Source organism: Rhipicephalus microplus, unplaced genomic scaffold (genome assembly GCF_043290135.1).
Source record: "Rhipicephalus microplus isolate Deutch F79 unplaced genomic scaffold, USDA_Rmic scaffold_284, whole genome shotgun sequence".
NCBI lineage: Eukaryota > Metazoa > Arthropoda > Arachnida > Ixodida > Ixodidae > Rhipicephalus > Rhipicephalus microplus.
The window spans coordinates 85,001-100,000 of NW_027464855.1; the positions used below are offsets into that span (position 1 = coordinate 85,001).

Below are 15,000 nucleotides of genomic sequence, written 5' to 3' on the forward strand. Positions count from 1 at the left end.
GTTGTGTCAAAAAAGAGGTGCCTGAGAGAAACGCATGCGACTGCCGTGCTTTGCGGCATAGCACCGTGCGCAAAAACGGTGCGCATGCAAGAGGTGTCAGAGCAAGCGAACTTGTGCCACGAGCAACAGGTCACTAAAAGCCTATAGATGACGGTGTTGGAGGAAAAGAAAAATATCGAGAAAGCACTGCGGTGTGCCGTGCGTAGGGACGGGCGCGCGTGCCACATGCCGCCGAAATATGGGTGTCGGAGAAAACAGAGTGCCGCGCGTAACGAGGGGCGCGCGTGTTACAGAGAGATATGCCCAAACGCATGAAAGTGTACGCAGGTGTCCTAAGGCAGTTTTTTTTTTTTTTCCTCATTTTGATGTCGCCCCGGCTGACGCGGTTTTCGTTTTTCCGTGCCGCCCCGGCTGACGCAGTTTTTGCGCCGCCCCGGCTGACGCGGTTTTTGCGCCGCCCCGGCTGACGCGGTTTTCGCGCCGCCCCGGCTGACGCGGTTTTCGCGCCGCCCCGGCTGACGCGGTTCGGACTTTGCACTTTTTGGCTCACCCCGGCTGGCGGCCCACTCACTCGATCGCCAGGTCTGTTTGCCCCGGTGGTTCCACCGCCAGGCTTAAGCGCGAACTTTTTTTGTTTGTTTTCTTTTGATTAAGCGCAAGCTTTTTTCTTTGTTTTCTTTTGATTAAGCGCGGGCTTTTTTCTTTGTTTTTTTTTTTTATTTCGCCCCGGCAGACGCGGTTTTTGCGCCGCCCCGGCTGACGCGGTTTTTGCCGCCCCGGCTGACGCAGTTCGGACTTAGCACTTTTCGGCTGTGCCTGGCTGGCGGCCCACTCACTCGATCGCCATGTCTGTTTGCCACAGTTTTCCCGGTGGTGCCGCACCCGGGCTCGCCCCGGCTGACGCAATTTTCGCGCCGCCCCGGCTGACGCGGTTTCGTGCCGCCCCGGCAGACGCGGTTTTCGCGCCGCCCCGGCTGACGCGGTTTCGTGCCGCCCCGGCAGACGCAGTTCGGACTTAGCACTTTTCGGCTGTGCCTGGCTGGCGGCCCACTCACTCGATCGCCATGTCTGTTTGCCACAGTTTTCCCGGTGGTGCCGCACCCGGGCTCGCCCCGGCTGACGCAGTTTTCGCGCCGCCCCGGCTGACGCGGTTTCGTGCCGCCCCGGCAGACGCGGTTTTCGCGCCGCCCCGGCTGACGCGGTTTCGTGCCGCCCCGGCAGACGCAGTTCGGACTTAGCACTTTTCGGCTGTGCCTGGCTGGCGGCCCACTCACTCAATCGCCATGTCTGTTTGCCACAGTTTTCCCGGTGGTGCCGCACCCGGGCTCGCCCCGGCTGACGCAGTTTTCGCGCCGCCCCGGCTGACGCGGTTTCGTGCCGCCCCGGCAGACGCGGTTTTCGCGCCGCCCCGGCTGACGCGGTTTCGTGCCGCCCCGGCAGACGCAGTTCGGACTTAGCACTTTTCGGCTGTGCCTGGCTGGCGGCCCACTCACTCGATCGCCATGTCTGTTTGCCACAGTTTTCCCGGTGGTGCCGCACCCGGGCTCGCCCCGGCAGACGCGTTTTTTTTTTCTTTCGCCCCGGCTGACGCAGTTTTCGCGCCGCCCCGGCTGACGCGGTTTCGTGCCGCCCCGGCAGACGCGGTTTTTTGCGCCGCCCCGGCTGACGCGGTTTTTGCCGCCCCGGCTGACGCAGTTCGGACTTAGCACTTTTCGGCTGTGCCTGGCTGGCGGCCCACTCACTCGATCGCCATGTCTGTTTGCCACAGTTTTCCCGGTGGTGCCGCACCCGGGCTCGCCCCGGCTGACGCAGTTTTCGCGCCGCCCCGGCTGACGCGGTTTCGTGCCGCCCCGGCAGACGCGGTTTTCGCGCCGCCCCGGCTGACGCGGTTTCGTGCCGCCCCGGCAGACGCAGTTCGGACTTAGCACTTTTCGGCTGTGCCTGGCTGGCGGCCCACTCACTCGATCGCCATGTCTGTTTGCCACAGTTTTCCCGGTGGTGCCGCACCCGGGCTCGCCCCGGCTGACGCAGTTTTCGCGCCGCCCCGGCTGACGCGGTTTCGTGCCGCCCCGGCAGACGCGGTTTTCGCGCCGCCCCGGCTGACGCGGTTTCGTGCCGCCCCGGCAGACGCAGTTCGGACTTAGCACTTTTCGGCTGTGCCTGGCTGGCGGCCCACTCACTCGATCGCCATGTCTGTTTGCCACAGTTTTCCCGGTGGTGCCGCACCCGGGCTCGCCCCGGCAGACGCGTTTTTTTTTTCTTTCGCCCCGGCTGACGCAGTTTTCGCGCCGCCCCGGCTGACGCGGTTTCGTGCCGCCCCGGCAGACGCGGTTTTTTTGCGCCGCCCCGGCTGACGCGGTTTTTGCCGCCCCGGCTGACGCAGTTCGGACTTGGCACTTTTTGGCTGAGCCTGGCTGGTGGCCCACTCACTCGATCGCCATGTCTGTTAGCCACAGTTTTCCCGGTGGTGCCGCACCCGGGCTCGCCCCGGCTGACGCAGTTTTCGCGCCGCCCCGGCAGACGCGGTTTTCGCGCCGCCCCGGCTGACGCGGTTTTTGCCGCCCCGGCTGACGCAGTTCGGACTTGGCACTTTTTGGGCTGAGCCTGGCTGGCGGCCCACTCACTCGATCGCCATGTCTGTTTGCCACAGTCTTCCCGGTGGTGCCGCACCCGGGCTCGCCCCGGCAGACGCGTTTTTTTTTTCTTTCGCCCCGGCAGACGTGGTTCCCCCCCCCCCCCTTTTCGCTCGCCCCGGCTGACGAGGTTTTCGCGCCGCCCCGGCTGACGCAGTTTTCGCGCCGCCCCGGCTGACGCGGTTTCGTGCCGCCCCGGCTGACGCGGTTTTCGCGCCGCCCCGGCTGACGCGGTTTTTGCGTCGCCCCGGCTGACACGGTTCGGACTTTGCACTTTTCGGCTGTGCCTGGCTGGCGGCCCACTCACTCGATCGCCATGTCTGTTTGCCACAGTTTTCCCGGTGGTGCCGCACCCGGGCTCGCCCCGGCTGACGCAGTTTTCGCGCCGCCCCGGCTGACGCGGTTTCGTGCCGCCCCGGCAGACGCGGTTTTCGCGCCGCCCCGGCTGACGCGGTTTCGTGCCGCCCCGGCAGACGCAGTTCGGACTTAGCACTTTTCGGCTGTGCCTGGCTGGCGGCCCACTCACTCGATCGCCATGTCTGTTTGCCACAGTTTTCCCGGTGGTGCCACACCCGGGCTCGCCCCGGCTGACGCAGTTTTCGCGCCGCCCCGGCTGACGCGGTTTCGTGCCGCCCCGGCAGACGCGGTTTTCGCGCCGCCCCGGCTGACGCGGTTTCGTGCCGCCCCGGCAGACGCAGTTCGGACTTAGCACTTTTCGGCTGTGCCTGGCTGGCGGCCCACTCACTCGATCGCCATGTCTGTTTGCCACAGTTTTCCCGGTGGTGCCGCACCCGGGCTCGCCCCGGCAGACGCGTTTTTTTTTTTCTTTCGCCCCGGCTGACGCAGTTTTCGCGCCGCCCCGGCTGACGCGGTTTCGTGCCGCCCCGGCAGACGCGGTTTTTTGCGCCGCCCCGGCTGACGCGGTTTTTGCCGCCCCGGCTGACGCAGTTCGGACTTAGCACTTTTCGGCTGTGCCTGGCTGGCGGCCCACTCACTCGATCGCCATGTCTGTTTGCCACAGTTTTCCCGGTGGTGCCGCACCCGGGCTCGCCCCGGCTGACGCAGTTTTCGCGCCGCCCCGGCTGACGCGGTTTCGTGCCGCCCCGGCAGACGCGGTTTTCGCGCCGCCCCGGCTGACGCGGTTTCGTGCCGCCCCGGCAGACGCAGTTCGGACTTAGCACTTTTCGGCTGTGCCTGGCTGGCGGCCCACTCACTCGATCGCCATGTCTGTTTGCCACAGTTTTCCCGGTGGTGCCGCACCCGGGCTCGCCCCGGCTGACGCAGTTTTCGCGCCGCCCCGGCTGACGCGGTTTCGTGCCGCCCCGGCAGACGCGGTTTTCGCGCCGCCCCGGCTGACGCGGTTTCGTGCCGCCCCGGCAGACGCAGTTCGGACTTAGCACTTTTCGGCTGTGCCTGGCTGGCGGCCCACTCACTCGATCGCCATGTCTGTTTGCCACAGTTTTCCCGGTGGTGCCGCACCCGGGCTCGCCCCGGCAGACGCGTTTTTTTTTTCTTTCGCCCCGGCTGACGCAGTTTTCGCGCCGCCCCGGCTGACGCGGTTTCGTGCCGCCCCGGCAGACGCGGTTTTTTTGCGCCGCCCCGGCTGACGCGGTTTTTGCCGCCCCGGCTGACGCAGTTCGGACTTGGCACTTTTTGGCTGAGCCTGGCTGGTGGCCCACTCACTCGATCGCCATGTCTGTTAGCCACAGTTTTCCCGGTGGTGCCGCACCCGGGCTCGCCCCGGCTGACGCAGTTTTCGCGCCGCCCCGGCAGACGCGGTTTTCGCGCCGCCCCGGCTGACGCGGTTTTTGCCGCCCCGGCTGACGCAGTTCGGACTTGGCACTTTTTGGGCTGAGCCTGGCTGGCGGCCCACTCACTCGATCGCCATGTCTGTTTGCCACAGTCTTCCCGGTGGTGCCGCACCCGGGCTCGCCCCGGCAGACGCGTTTTTTTTTCTTTCGCCCCGGCAGACGTGGTTCCCCCCCCCCCCCCCTTTTCGCTCGCCCCGGCTGACGAGGTTTTCGCGCCGCCCCGGCTGACGCAGTTTTCGCGCCGCCCCGGCTGACGCGGTTTCGTGCCGCCCCGGCTGACGCGGTTTTCGCGCCGCCCCGGCTGACGCGGTTTTTGCGTCGCCCCGGCTGACACGGTTCGGACTTTGCACTTTTCGGCTGTGCCTGGCTGGCGGCCCACTCACTCGATCGCCATGTCTGTTTGCCACAGTTTTCCCGGTGGTGCCGCACCCGGGCTTGCCCCGGCAGACGCGTTTTTTTTTTCTTTTCGCCCCGGCTGACGCAGTTTTCGCCCCGCCCCGGCTGACGCGGTTTCGTGCCGCCCCGGCAGACGCGGTTTTTTGCGCCGCCCCGGCTGACGCGGTTTTTGCCGCCCCGGCTGACGCAGTTCGGACTTTGCACTTTTTGGCTGAGCCTGGCTGGCGGCCCACTCACTCGATCGCCATGTCTGTTTGCCACAGTTTTCCCGGTGGTGCCGCACCCGGGCTCGCCCCGGCAGACGCGTTTTTTTTTTCCTTCGCCCCGGCAGACGTGGTTCCCCCCCCCCCTCCGTCTTTCTTTTTGTTTTTTTTTTCGCCGCGGCTGAAGTGGATTTTTCGGTGCCTCGACGCCCCGGTAGTCGCGGTTTTTCCGTTTCCGCACGGCCCCGGCTGACGCTGCTCGGTCACAGTCGCCTTTTGTGAGGATTGCAGACTTCTTGAGCGCGGGTGTTTTTTTTTTTGTTGTTGTTGTTGTTTTATTACGCATTCGCTCCAGCAGACGCTGTTTAGACTTTTTGTTTCCTCTTTTATCCTGCGACGAGGTGACGAGGTTTATTCGGTGCCCCGCCGCCCCGGCTGAAGTGATTTTTCCTGTCCCGTGCCGCCCCGGCTGACGCGGTTGGGACTTCGCGTTTGTTCGGCCGCCACGGGTTTTGGCGCACTCGCTCGGTTGCTTGTTGTTGCCACTTGTTGCGAACCCAGGTTTCTTGAGCGAGCGCGGGCGTTTTTTCTTCCTTTCTTTCTTTGTTCTATGTGTTAGCGAATCGGCCTTTAATATCACACGAGGACTCACAACCAACAATTTTCAGTTTGAAGTGTAAAAAATCTGCAGGTGTTGACGTAACTGACTTGCCCCGTACCCTTGAGTACATCCATGAAGTTCTCGTAGTACTACTAAATCGCATTATTCCAAGTGGAGAAATTCCCATAAACTTGCAAACCTCTACACGAAAATCGGTGCGCGTGATAAAGTTGAAAATTATCGTCCGATATCAAATGTGCCTTCTATAACACAAATTCTAGGAAAAAAAAAAAAAAAACACTTGTTCGCCGTTTTCTGCGCCGTGACTGGCAGCACTCCGGCGAAGCGAAACGGGGTCGATTCGAGCACGATATCGGCGTCTTTCGACGTGCTCGCCGGCGACCGTCGCACGAGTACGTCGCACGAGCGCGTCTGCCGGGGCGCCGTTTGCGAAGCCGACGCAAAAGTGGGAACCGCCGCTCGGATGATCGCCGCTTTCGGCAGAGTGAGTGTTGGCACTCCGGGGAAGCGAAACAGCGTGAATGCGCCCACGAAATCGGCGTATTTTGAAGTGCCCGCCGGCGACCGTCGCACGAGTACGGTAAACCGCGTCAGCCGGGGCGTAGTTCGGGACGCCGACGAAAAAGTGGGAAGCGCAACTCGGATCTTCGCCGTTTTTGCAGGAGTGAGTGGCGGCCCTCCTGCGAGACCAAGAAGCATCGATTCGTGCACGAATTCGGCGCCTTTCGACGTGATCGCCGGCGACCGTCGCTCGAGTAGGGCAAACCGCGTCTGCCGGGGCGGGCTTCGGGACGCCGATGCGAAAGTGGGAAACGCTGCTCGGATGTTCGCCGTTTTTGGCCGAGTGAGTGCTGGCACTCGGGCGAAGCCAAACGGGGCCGATTACGGCACGATATCGGCGTCTTTCGACGTGCCCGGCGGCGACCGTCGCACGAGTACGGTAAACCGCGTCAGCCCGGGCGGAGTTCGGGACGCCGATGCGAAAGTGGAGAACGCCGCTCGGATCTTCGCCGTTTTTGGAGGAGTGAGTGGCGGCACTCCGGAGAAGCCAAGGAGCGCCAATTAGCGCACGATATCGGCGTCTTTCGACGCGCTCGCCGGCGACCGTCGAACGAGTAGGGCAAACCGCGTCTGCCGGGGCGGGGTTTACGACGCCGACGCAAAAGTGGGAACCGCCGCTCGGATGTTGGCCGTTTTTGGCAGAGTGAGTGCTGGCACACCGGCGACGCGAAAGAGCGCGAAAGCGCCCACGAAAGTGGCGTATTTGGACGTGGTTGACGGCGACCGCTGCAGGAGTACGAAAAACCACGTCAGCCGGGGCGAGCGACCCACGGCGGTCTGGGTGCTTATCGCTGCTATTATAGGGCACCCCGGCAGACGCAGAAAAAAAAAATTTTTTTTCGACCTTCTTTTTTGCTGGTCGAGCTCGGGTAACCCAGGTCGCAATGGGAGCCGCGCACGAAAGCGGCGTCGCGAGACGCGTTCGCGGTCGCTAGTCGCACGAGCTCGGCAACCGCGTCAGCCGGCGCGGAGTTCGGGATGCCGACGGCTAAGTGGGTACCGCTGCTCGGATGTTCGCCGTTTTTGGCCGAGTGAGTGCTGGCACTCCGGCGAAGCGAAACGGGGCCGATTCGGGCACGATATCGGCGTATTTCGACGTGCTCGCCGGCGACCGTCGCACGAGTACGGCAAAGCGCGTCTGCCGGGGCGAGGTTTGCGATGCCGACGAAAAAGTGGGAAGCGCCGCTCGGATCTTCGCCGTTTTTGCAGGAGTGAGTGGCGGCCCTCCTGCGAGACCAAGAAGCATCGACTCGCGCACGATATCGGTGTCTTTCGACGTGCCCGCCGGCCACCGCCGCACGAGTACGGCAAACCGCGTATGCCGGGGCGGGGTTGGCGACGCCGACGCAAAAGTGGGAACCGCCACTAGGATGTTCGCCGTTTTTGGCAGAGTGAGTGCTGGCACACCGGCGACGCGAAAGAGCGCGAAAGCGCCCACGAAAGTGGCGTATTTGGACGTGCTTGACGGCGACCGCTGCAGGAGTACGAAAAACCACGTCAGCCGGGGCGAGCGACCCACGGCGGTCTGGGTGCTTATCGCTGCTATTATAGGGGCACCCCGGCAGACGCAGAAAAAAAAAATTTTTTTTCGACCTTCTTTTTTGCTGGTCGAGCTCGGGTAACCCAGGTCGCAATGGGAGCCGCGCACGAAAGCGGCGTCGCGAGACGCGTTCGCGGTCGCTAGTCGCACGAGCTCGGCAACCGCGTCAGCCGGCGCGGAGTTCGGGATGCCGACGGCTAAGTGGGTACCGCTGCTCGGATGTTCGCCGTTTTTGGCCGAGTGAGTGCTGGCACTCCGGCGAAGCGAAACGGGGCCGATTCGGGCACGATATCGGCGTATTTCGACGTGCTCGCCGGCGACCGTCGCACGAGTACGGCAAAGCGCGTCTGCCGGGGCGAGGTTTGCGATGCCGACGAAAAAGTGGGAAGCGCCGCTCGGATCTTCGCCGTTTTTGCAGGAGTGAGTGGCGGCCCTCCTGCGAGACCAAGAAGCATCGACTCGCGCACGATATCGGTGTCTTTCGACGTGCCCGCCGGCCACCGCCGCACGAGTACGGCAAACCGCGTATGCCGGGGCGGGGTTGGCGACGCCGACGCAAAAGTGGGAACCGCCACTAGGATGTTCGCCGTTTTTGGCAGAGTGAGTGCTGGCACTCCGGCGAAGCGAAAGAGCGCGAATGCGCCCACGAAAGTGGCGTGTTTGGACGTGCTTGACGACGACCACCGCAGGAAAACGAAAAACCACGTCAGCCGGGGCGAGCGACCCATGGCGGTCTGGGTGCTTATCGCTGCTATTATAGGGGCACCCCGGCAGACGCAAAAAAAAAAAAATTTTTTTTCGACATTCTTTCTTGCTCGTCGACCTCGGGTGACCCAGGTCGCAGTGGGAGCCGCGCACGAAAGCGGCGTCGCGAGACGGCTTCGCGGTCGCTAGTCGCACGAGCTCGGCAACCGCGTCTGCCGGGGCGGAGTTCGGGACGCCGACGGCTAAGTGGGAACCGCCGCTCGGATGTTCGCCGTTTGTGGCCGAGTGAGTGCTGGCACTCCGGCGAAGCCAAACGGGGCCGATTCCGGCACGATATCGGCGTCTTTCTACGTGCTCGCCGGCGACCGTCGCACGAGTACGGCAAAGTGCGTCTGCCGGGGCGGGGTTTGCGACGCGTACGCAATAGTGAGAACCGTCGCTCGGATGTTCGTCGTCTTTCGCCGAGCCAGTGCTGGCACTCCGGCGAAGCCGAACGGAGCCGATTCGGGCACGATATCGGCGTCTTTCCACGTGCTCGCCGGCGACCGTCGCACGAGTACGGTAAACCGCGTCAGCCGGGGCGGAGTTCGGGACGCCGATGCGAAAGTGGGAAGCGCCGCTCGGATCTTCGCCGTTTTTGGAGGAGTCAGTGGCGGCACTCCGGTGAAGCCAAGGTGCGCCAATTCGCGCACGATATCGGCGTCTTTCGACGTGCCCGCCGGCCACCGTCGCACGAGTACGGCAAACCTCGTCTGCCGGGGCGGGGTTTGCGACGCCGACGCAAAAGTGGGAACCGCCGCTCGGATGTTCGCCGTTTTTGGCAGAGTGAGTGCTGGCACTCCGGCGAAGCGAAAGAGCGTGAATGCGCCCACGAAAGTAGCGTATTTGGACGTGCTTGACGGCGACCGCCGCAGGAGTACGAAAAACCACGTCAGCCGGGGCGAGCGACCCACGGCGGTCTGGGTGCTTATCGCTGCTATTATAGGGGCACCCCGGCAGACGCAGAAAGAAAAAAAAAAAATGGGGACATGGCGTGCGTCACCGTGCGGCTTCGCAGCGTTGCCGAAGTCGCCGAGCCCTTCGACTGAGCCGAACGGCGGACAGGGAACGTTGGTCGGCCGTTCTAACCTGTCGGTGCCACGCCGAGACGTCGTTAAGGAAAACCGCGTCGTGGGCCTCTACGACGCCGTCGAGTCGTTGTACGTTTGGTGTCCAGCGTGTCGGCGGCGAGTAGCGGACACGTCGTTCACGACTTCGGTCTTTCGCAGTCGACGCGAACTTGCGGAGAGTCGTGGTGCCTCACGTTTTCGGCAGAAACCGCGGCGGAATTTTCCCGTGCGTGCGCGCACGACCTCGGTGCTGTGCCGTCAGCGTAGTGTTGCACAAACTCGTGGCCTACCCAAGGTGCGGTACGTTTGCGGCCGTATCCTCGGTGGGAATTTCGTGAGTAGGGTCGCAAATTCTACGACCTCGGCGGGTTTGAGAGCGACGTAGACTTGTGGCACGCTCAACGTGCCACACGTTTCGGGGCACACCCGCGGTGAAATTTTCTCGAGTACGCTCGTATTAGTGCCCAAGGAGGTCTGGGTACTTATCGCTGCTATTATGTGGGGGTTCTCGTGAGCGGCGTACGCGAAAGCGACCGGGTGTCTGATATGCGGCGGGCTTCGGCCTCGTCAAGCGTGTCCTCGGGTCTGCTCCAGGGGAATCCACGGCAGTCGTCTGCAGCCTCATCCGCTTGATGCGTTAGGGGCTGGTTGTCAGACGGTGCCGTTTTACCACGATATCGAGGTGTGTTCCGTGTCGTCCTCGGGCGATTCAGATGCGAAAGCGCCGAAGACGCGGGCGTGACCCGTCGTCTGGCGGCTTTGCAGTCTCGGCTCCGTTGCTAGTTCCGGCCGGTCCACCGACAGTGCAGCGGGCTTGGGCAACCCGCACGGCGCGACCGAGTCGATGCAACGAAAAAGAGCGAGCATGAACGTGCTTCTTGCCGCACGGCTCCCACTCGTCTTTCGGGAAGGTTGTGCCGTAGCGAGCTCGAACGCCGTCATCTCGGAGTGCAAAATAAGCGTGTTGGGGCGCCTGAAGGTGGCCTCCGCCGCACACAGACTGCGTCCGGCCCGCCGAAGGCGAGGACGGACGCGCAGTCGAACGATTACCTGGTTGATCCTGCCAGTAATCATATGCTTGTCTCAAAGATTAAGCCATGCATGTCTAAGTACATGCCGAAATAAGGCGATACCGCGAATGGCTCATTAAATCAGTTATGGTTCCTTAGATCGTTTCTTCCTACTTGGATAACTGTGGCAATTCTAGAGCTAATACATGCAGTGAGCCTGGAGCCCTTTGGGTAACGGGTGCTTTTATTAGACCAAGATCGATCGGGTTTCGGCCCGTATTGTGTGGTGACTCTGGATAACTTTGTGCTGATCGCATGGCCACGAGCCGGCGACGTTTCTTTCAAGTGTCTGCCTTATCAACTTTCGATGGTAGGTTACTTGCTTACCATGGTTGTTACGGGTAACGGAGAATCAGGGTTCGATTCCGGAGAGGGAGCCTGAGAAACGGCTACCACATCCAAGGAAGGCAGCAGGCGCGCAAATTACCCACTCCCGGCACGGGGAGGTAGTGACGAAAAATAACAATACGGGACTCTTTTGAGGCCCCGTAATTGAAATGAGTACACTCTAAATCCTTTAACGAGGATCAATTGGAGGGCAAGTCTGGTGCCAGCAGCCGCGGTAATTCCAGCTCCAATAGCGTATACTAAAGCTGCTGCGGTTAAAAAGCTCGTAGTTGGATCTCAGTTCCAGACGAGTAGTGCATCTACCCGATGCGACGGCTCGGACTGAACATCATGCCGGTTCTTTCTTGGTGCACTTCATTGTGTGCCTCGAGATGGCCGGTGCTTTTACTTTGAAAAAATTAGAGTGCTCAACGCAGGCGAGTCGCCTGAATAAACTTGCATGGAATAATAGAACAAGACCTCGTTTCTGTTCTGTTGGTTTTTGGAATACGAGGTAATGATTAAGAGGGACGGACGGGGGCATTCGTATTGCGGCGCTAGAGGTGAAATTCTTGGACCGTCGCAAGACGAACTACTGCGAAAGCATTTGCCAAGAATGTTTTCATTGATCAAGAACGAAAGTCAGAGGTTCGAAGGCGATCAGATACCGCCCTAGTTCTGACCATAAACGATGCCAACCAGCGATCCGCCTGAGTTACTCAAATGACTCGGCGGGCAGCTTCCGGGAAACCAAAGTATTTGGGTTCCGGGGGAAGTATGGTTGCAAAGCTGAAACTTAAAGGAATTGACGGAAGGGCACCACCAGGAGTGGAGCCTGCGGCTTAATTTGACTCAACACGGGAAAACTTACCCGGCCCGGACACTGGGAGGATTGACAGATTGAGAGCTCTTTCTTGATTCGGTGGATGGTGGTGCATGGCCGTTCTTAGTTGGTGGAGCGATTTGTCTGGTTAATTCCGATAACGAACGAGAATCTAGCCTATTAAATAGGTGCGGGGTTCCCAGCACCTTACAACCTTCTTAGAGGGACAAGCGGCTCCTAGCCGCACGAAACAGAGCAATAACAGGTCTGTGATGCCCTTAGATGTCCGGGGCCGCACGCGCGCTACACTGAAGGAAGCAGCGTGTCTTTATCCCTGTCTGAAAAGACTGGGTAACCCGTGGAACTTCTTTCGTTCTTTCGTGATTGGGATAGGGGCTTGCAATTGTTCCCCTTGAACGAGGAATTCCCAGTAAGCGCGAGTCATAAGCTCGCGTTGATTACGTCCCTGCCCTTTGTACACACCGCCCGTCGCTACTACCGATTGAATGATTTAGTGAGGTCTTCGGACCGATGTCCGGCGCGGCCTTTCGGTTGCGCCGGTCTGTTGGAAAGATGACCAAACTTGATCATTTAGAGGAAGTAAAAGTCGTAACAAGGTTTCCGTAGGTGAACCTGCGGAAGGATCATTAACGGATTGTGAAGGGTGAGCGCCTCAGCTGCGTCTGCGCCCGACACTTTCTGCCGCTGACCCCGTTTGGACGCGGGGTCGGCTTTTCCCCACGGGGCTGCCTGAATGTGGAGCGGCACCCCGTGACAAATTGTTGCGCCCAGCGGACGCCAACACCGCGACCTTGGACGGTCGGCCAGGTGGCGGACGCGGGTACAAACGGCGCAACGCACTCATAGGTCGGCTTTCGACCCGCCACTGCACCGTGGCTCGAAGCGCTCGAAATGCGCGACCCGACCGCTGCGGGACCGCCTAGTACTGTAAACAGGAGCGGCGGAGCGCGAACGGCGAGTCGTGGTTACGTCGGTAGAAGGCGAGGCTGCGCGTTCCCGAAACGCCAGCCGAGTGCCCTCCCGACCGTTCGAGCGTGCAAGAACGAGACCCGACAATCGCGCGGCGACTGCCAAGTACGAGAGGAACGGCACAAGCGTCGGCGGTCGGTCAAGGAACTGGCGATGTGACGGGTCCGCTGTGCACCAGTGCATACCGTCCCGCCGTCCGCGGCAAGCGCCTCCGCGTCCTCGGGTGACGGAGGCTGCCGGTCGGTTCTTGCAGGCGAGGGATCTCGCTGGCACCGGTTCGCGTTGACGCGCGGCCGGTCATGGCACGGCGATGCGACGGCCGAGGTGCGCAGTACTCGATGGAGGAACCGCACGCTCCGATGACCGTCCCGCCCTCCGCGGCGTATGCGTACCGACCGTAATGGTTGCAGCAGCGCCGGCCGGCTTTTGAATTCGCCACACGAAACACGGTGCGAGATCGCGGTTAGGGGAGCGTCGACGTTGCCAGGCGTTTTGCTTGCTGCCGAGGGAAAGGCGGCACGGCCACGTCGCGCTCGTCGCGATTAGCGGGTCTGCGCGCTTTGGGAAGGTGCCGCAACGACTTGCCGAAAGAGGAAGCACGGAAGAACGAGGGACTTGGACGTCCCGACAATTGAACGCACTTGCGGCCAGGCCCTTGCTGGCTTCGTTCTTCCGCCTCGAGTAGGCTCGTACGCGGCTCCGGCGCCGAAAGTGGTCCTTGGCACCGACTTCGGTGGACGTGGGAAGTGCCGCGCAAGTACGGCGCGCCTGGCTCCACCTGTTGGCTAAAGTAGGCAGCCGGATCGGCATTTTGGTGTGCGGTGGCAAACCGTGGATGCGAAAAAAGCTTGTGCGATTTCGTGGAACAAAAAGCGGGGGTCCCCCTTTTTATGCGGAGGAGACCGACCCGCCTGCCGTGGTGAACCGCGACGCCACGGTAAAAACGGGAGAGGCTTGTCGATGGGACCGTGCATCCCGCGCTCCACGGAGGCCGGGAGGCGGCCGCCCGAGGAAATGTGTAGCCGTCGAGGCCCGCATCTGCGTGCACTCTTATCCAAATGGGTGTACCGCAGGCATTTTCTGGTTAGGCGGGCCAATGAGAGCGAGCACACAACGATACCTACGGGTCCGGCTTGGAGAACCGGCTTCGACGCCTCCCGAGTATTTATAGAGGGGTGGACCACGAAAGCACTCGCAAGTAGCGAAAGCGAAACGCCGTCCGAAACACACCGTTTGCTCGATTTGCGGCAGCCGAAAAAGGCGCGGCAGAGTTTTGGAGTCCAAGCGTGCGCTGAAAAGCGCCCTTCTTGGCCACTGTTTGGCCGAGTGCCAGAAACGTTTGGTTTTGACTGTACGGAATTGAACAAACACTTTTTCACGACTCTAAGCGGTGGATCACTCGGTTCTCGGGTCGATGAAGAACGCAGCCAGCTGCGAGACTTGGTGTGAATTGCAGGACACACTGAGCACTGATTCTTTGAACGCACATTGCGGCCTTGGGTCTTCCCTTGGCTTCGTCTGTCTGAGGGTCGGATCACATATCAAGAGAGCCTTCGGCGCACAAGGGAACGTGAGCCGTCGACTCGTTTTGACCGCGTCGGCAACACGGACAGCACGCTGAACACCTCACAGCGAGCGCCAACAGCGGCCACTCAAGGGCGAGACGGTGGCGACCGTCGTGCCAGAGCCCAACCGAAACGGGGGCGACCGACTGCATTGAGGATGTGGCACCTCGTTGAGACCGCCGCAGGACTTCGAGTCGGAAGGAAGCCTGCAGGGAAAGTGCGGTCGAGGTTGCGTACTCCTCTCTGCGACCGGGCGCGCAAGAGCTGCGAGAGCCACGGACGCGCAACTTTAACGCACGGTAAACACGAGGAGCGAAAGCCGGCCAGCAAAGCTTCTCCAGCCGTGCGCAAAGTGCGCGAGATCGCAGCCTTGCGTTGCGCTTGTTGCCCTCGAAGTAAGCAGGGTGTCCCGTAGACCGGGCGCTCGAACACGCTGCGGGGCCGTGCCTCCTCCAGGCTTTGCCGCGCGAACAGGGAACGTTCGCGCGCAAAGCGCAGGGAGGTGAGGAGGCTGCGCCCGACGTTTGCGGTTCGCTGCGTACGCGGTTGATGCGGAGAGCACGGCGCGACGACTTGCCGCGAAGCGGAAAAAGTCTCCCGCACGAGTTGGCGAAACGTTGGCGAAGCTTAAGGCGTTCTCGTCGT

At 61.7% G+C, this 15,000-nt stretch overlaps 2 non-coding genes across 2 annotated transcripts; both read left to right on the top strand.

The window, feature by feature from the left end:
• The first annotated feature begins 10,627 nt into the window (after positions 1-10,627).
• Positions 10,628-12,450, top strand: LOC142793142 (small subunit ribosomal RNA). Its single transcript, XR_012891467.1, has one exon. It is a non-coding gene; the product is annotated as a small subunit ribosomal RNA (ribosomal RNA).
• Positions 12,451-14,169: 1,719 nt separating this feature from the next.
• LOC142793149 (5.8S ribosomal RNA) lies at positions 14,170-14,322 on the top strand. Its single transcript, XR_012891473.1, has one exon. It is a non-coding gene; the product is annotated as a 5.8S ribosomal RNA (ribosomal RNA).
• Positions 14,323-15,000: the final 678 nt, after the last annotated feature.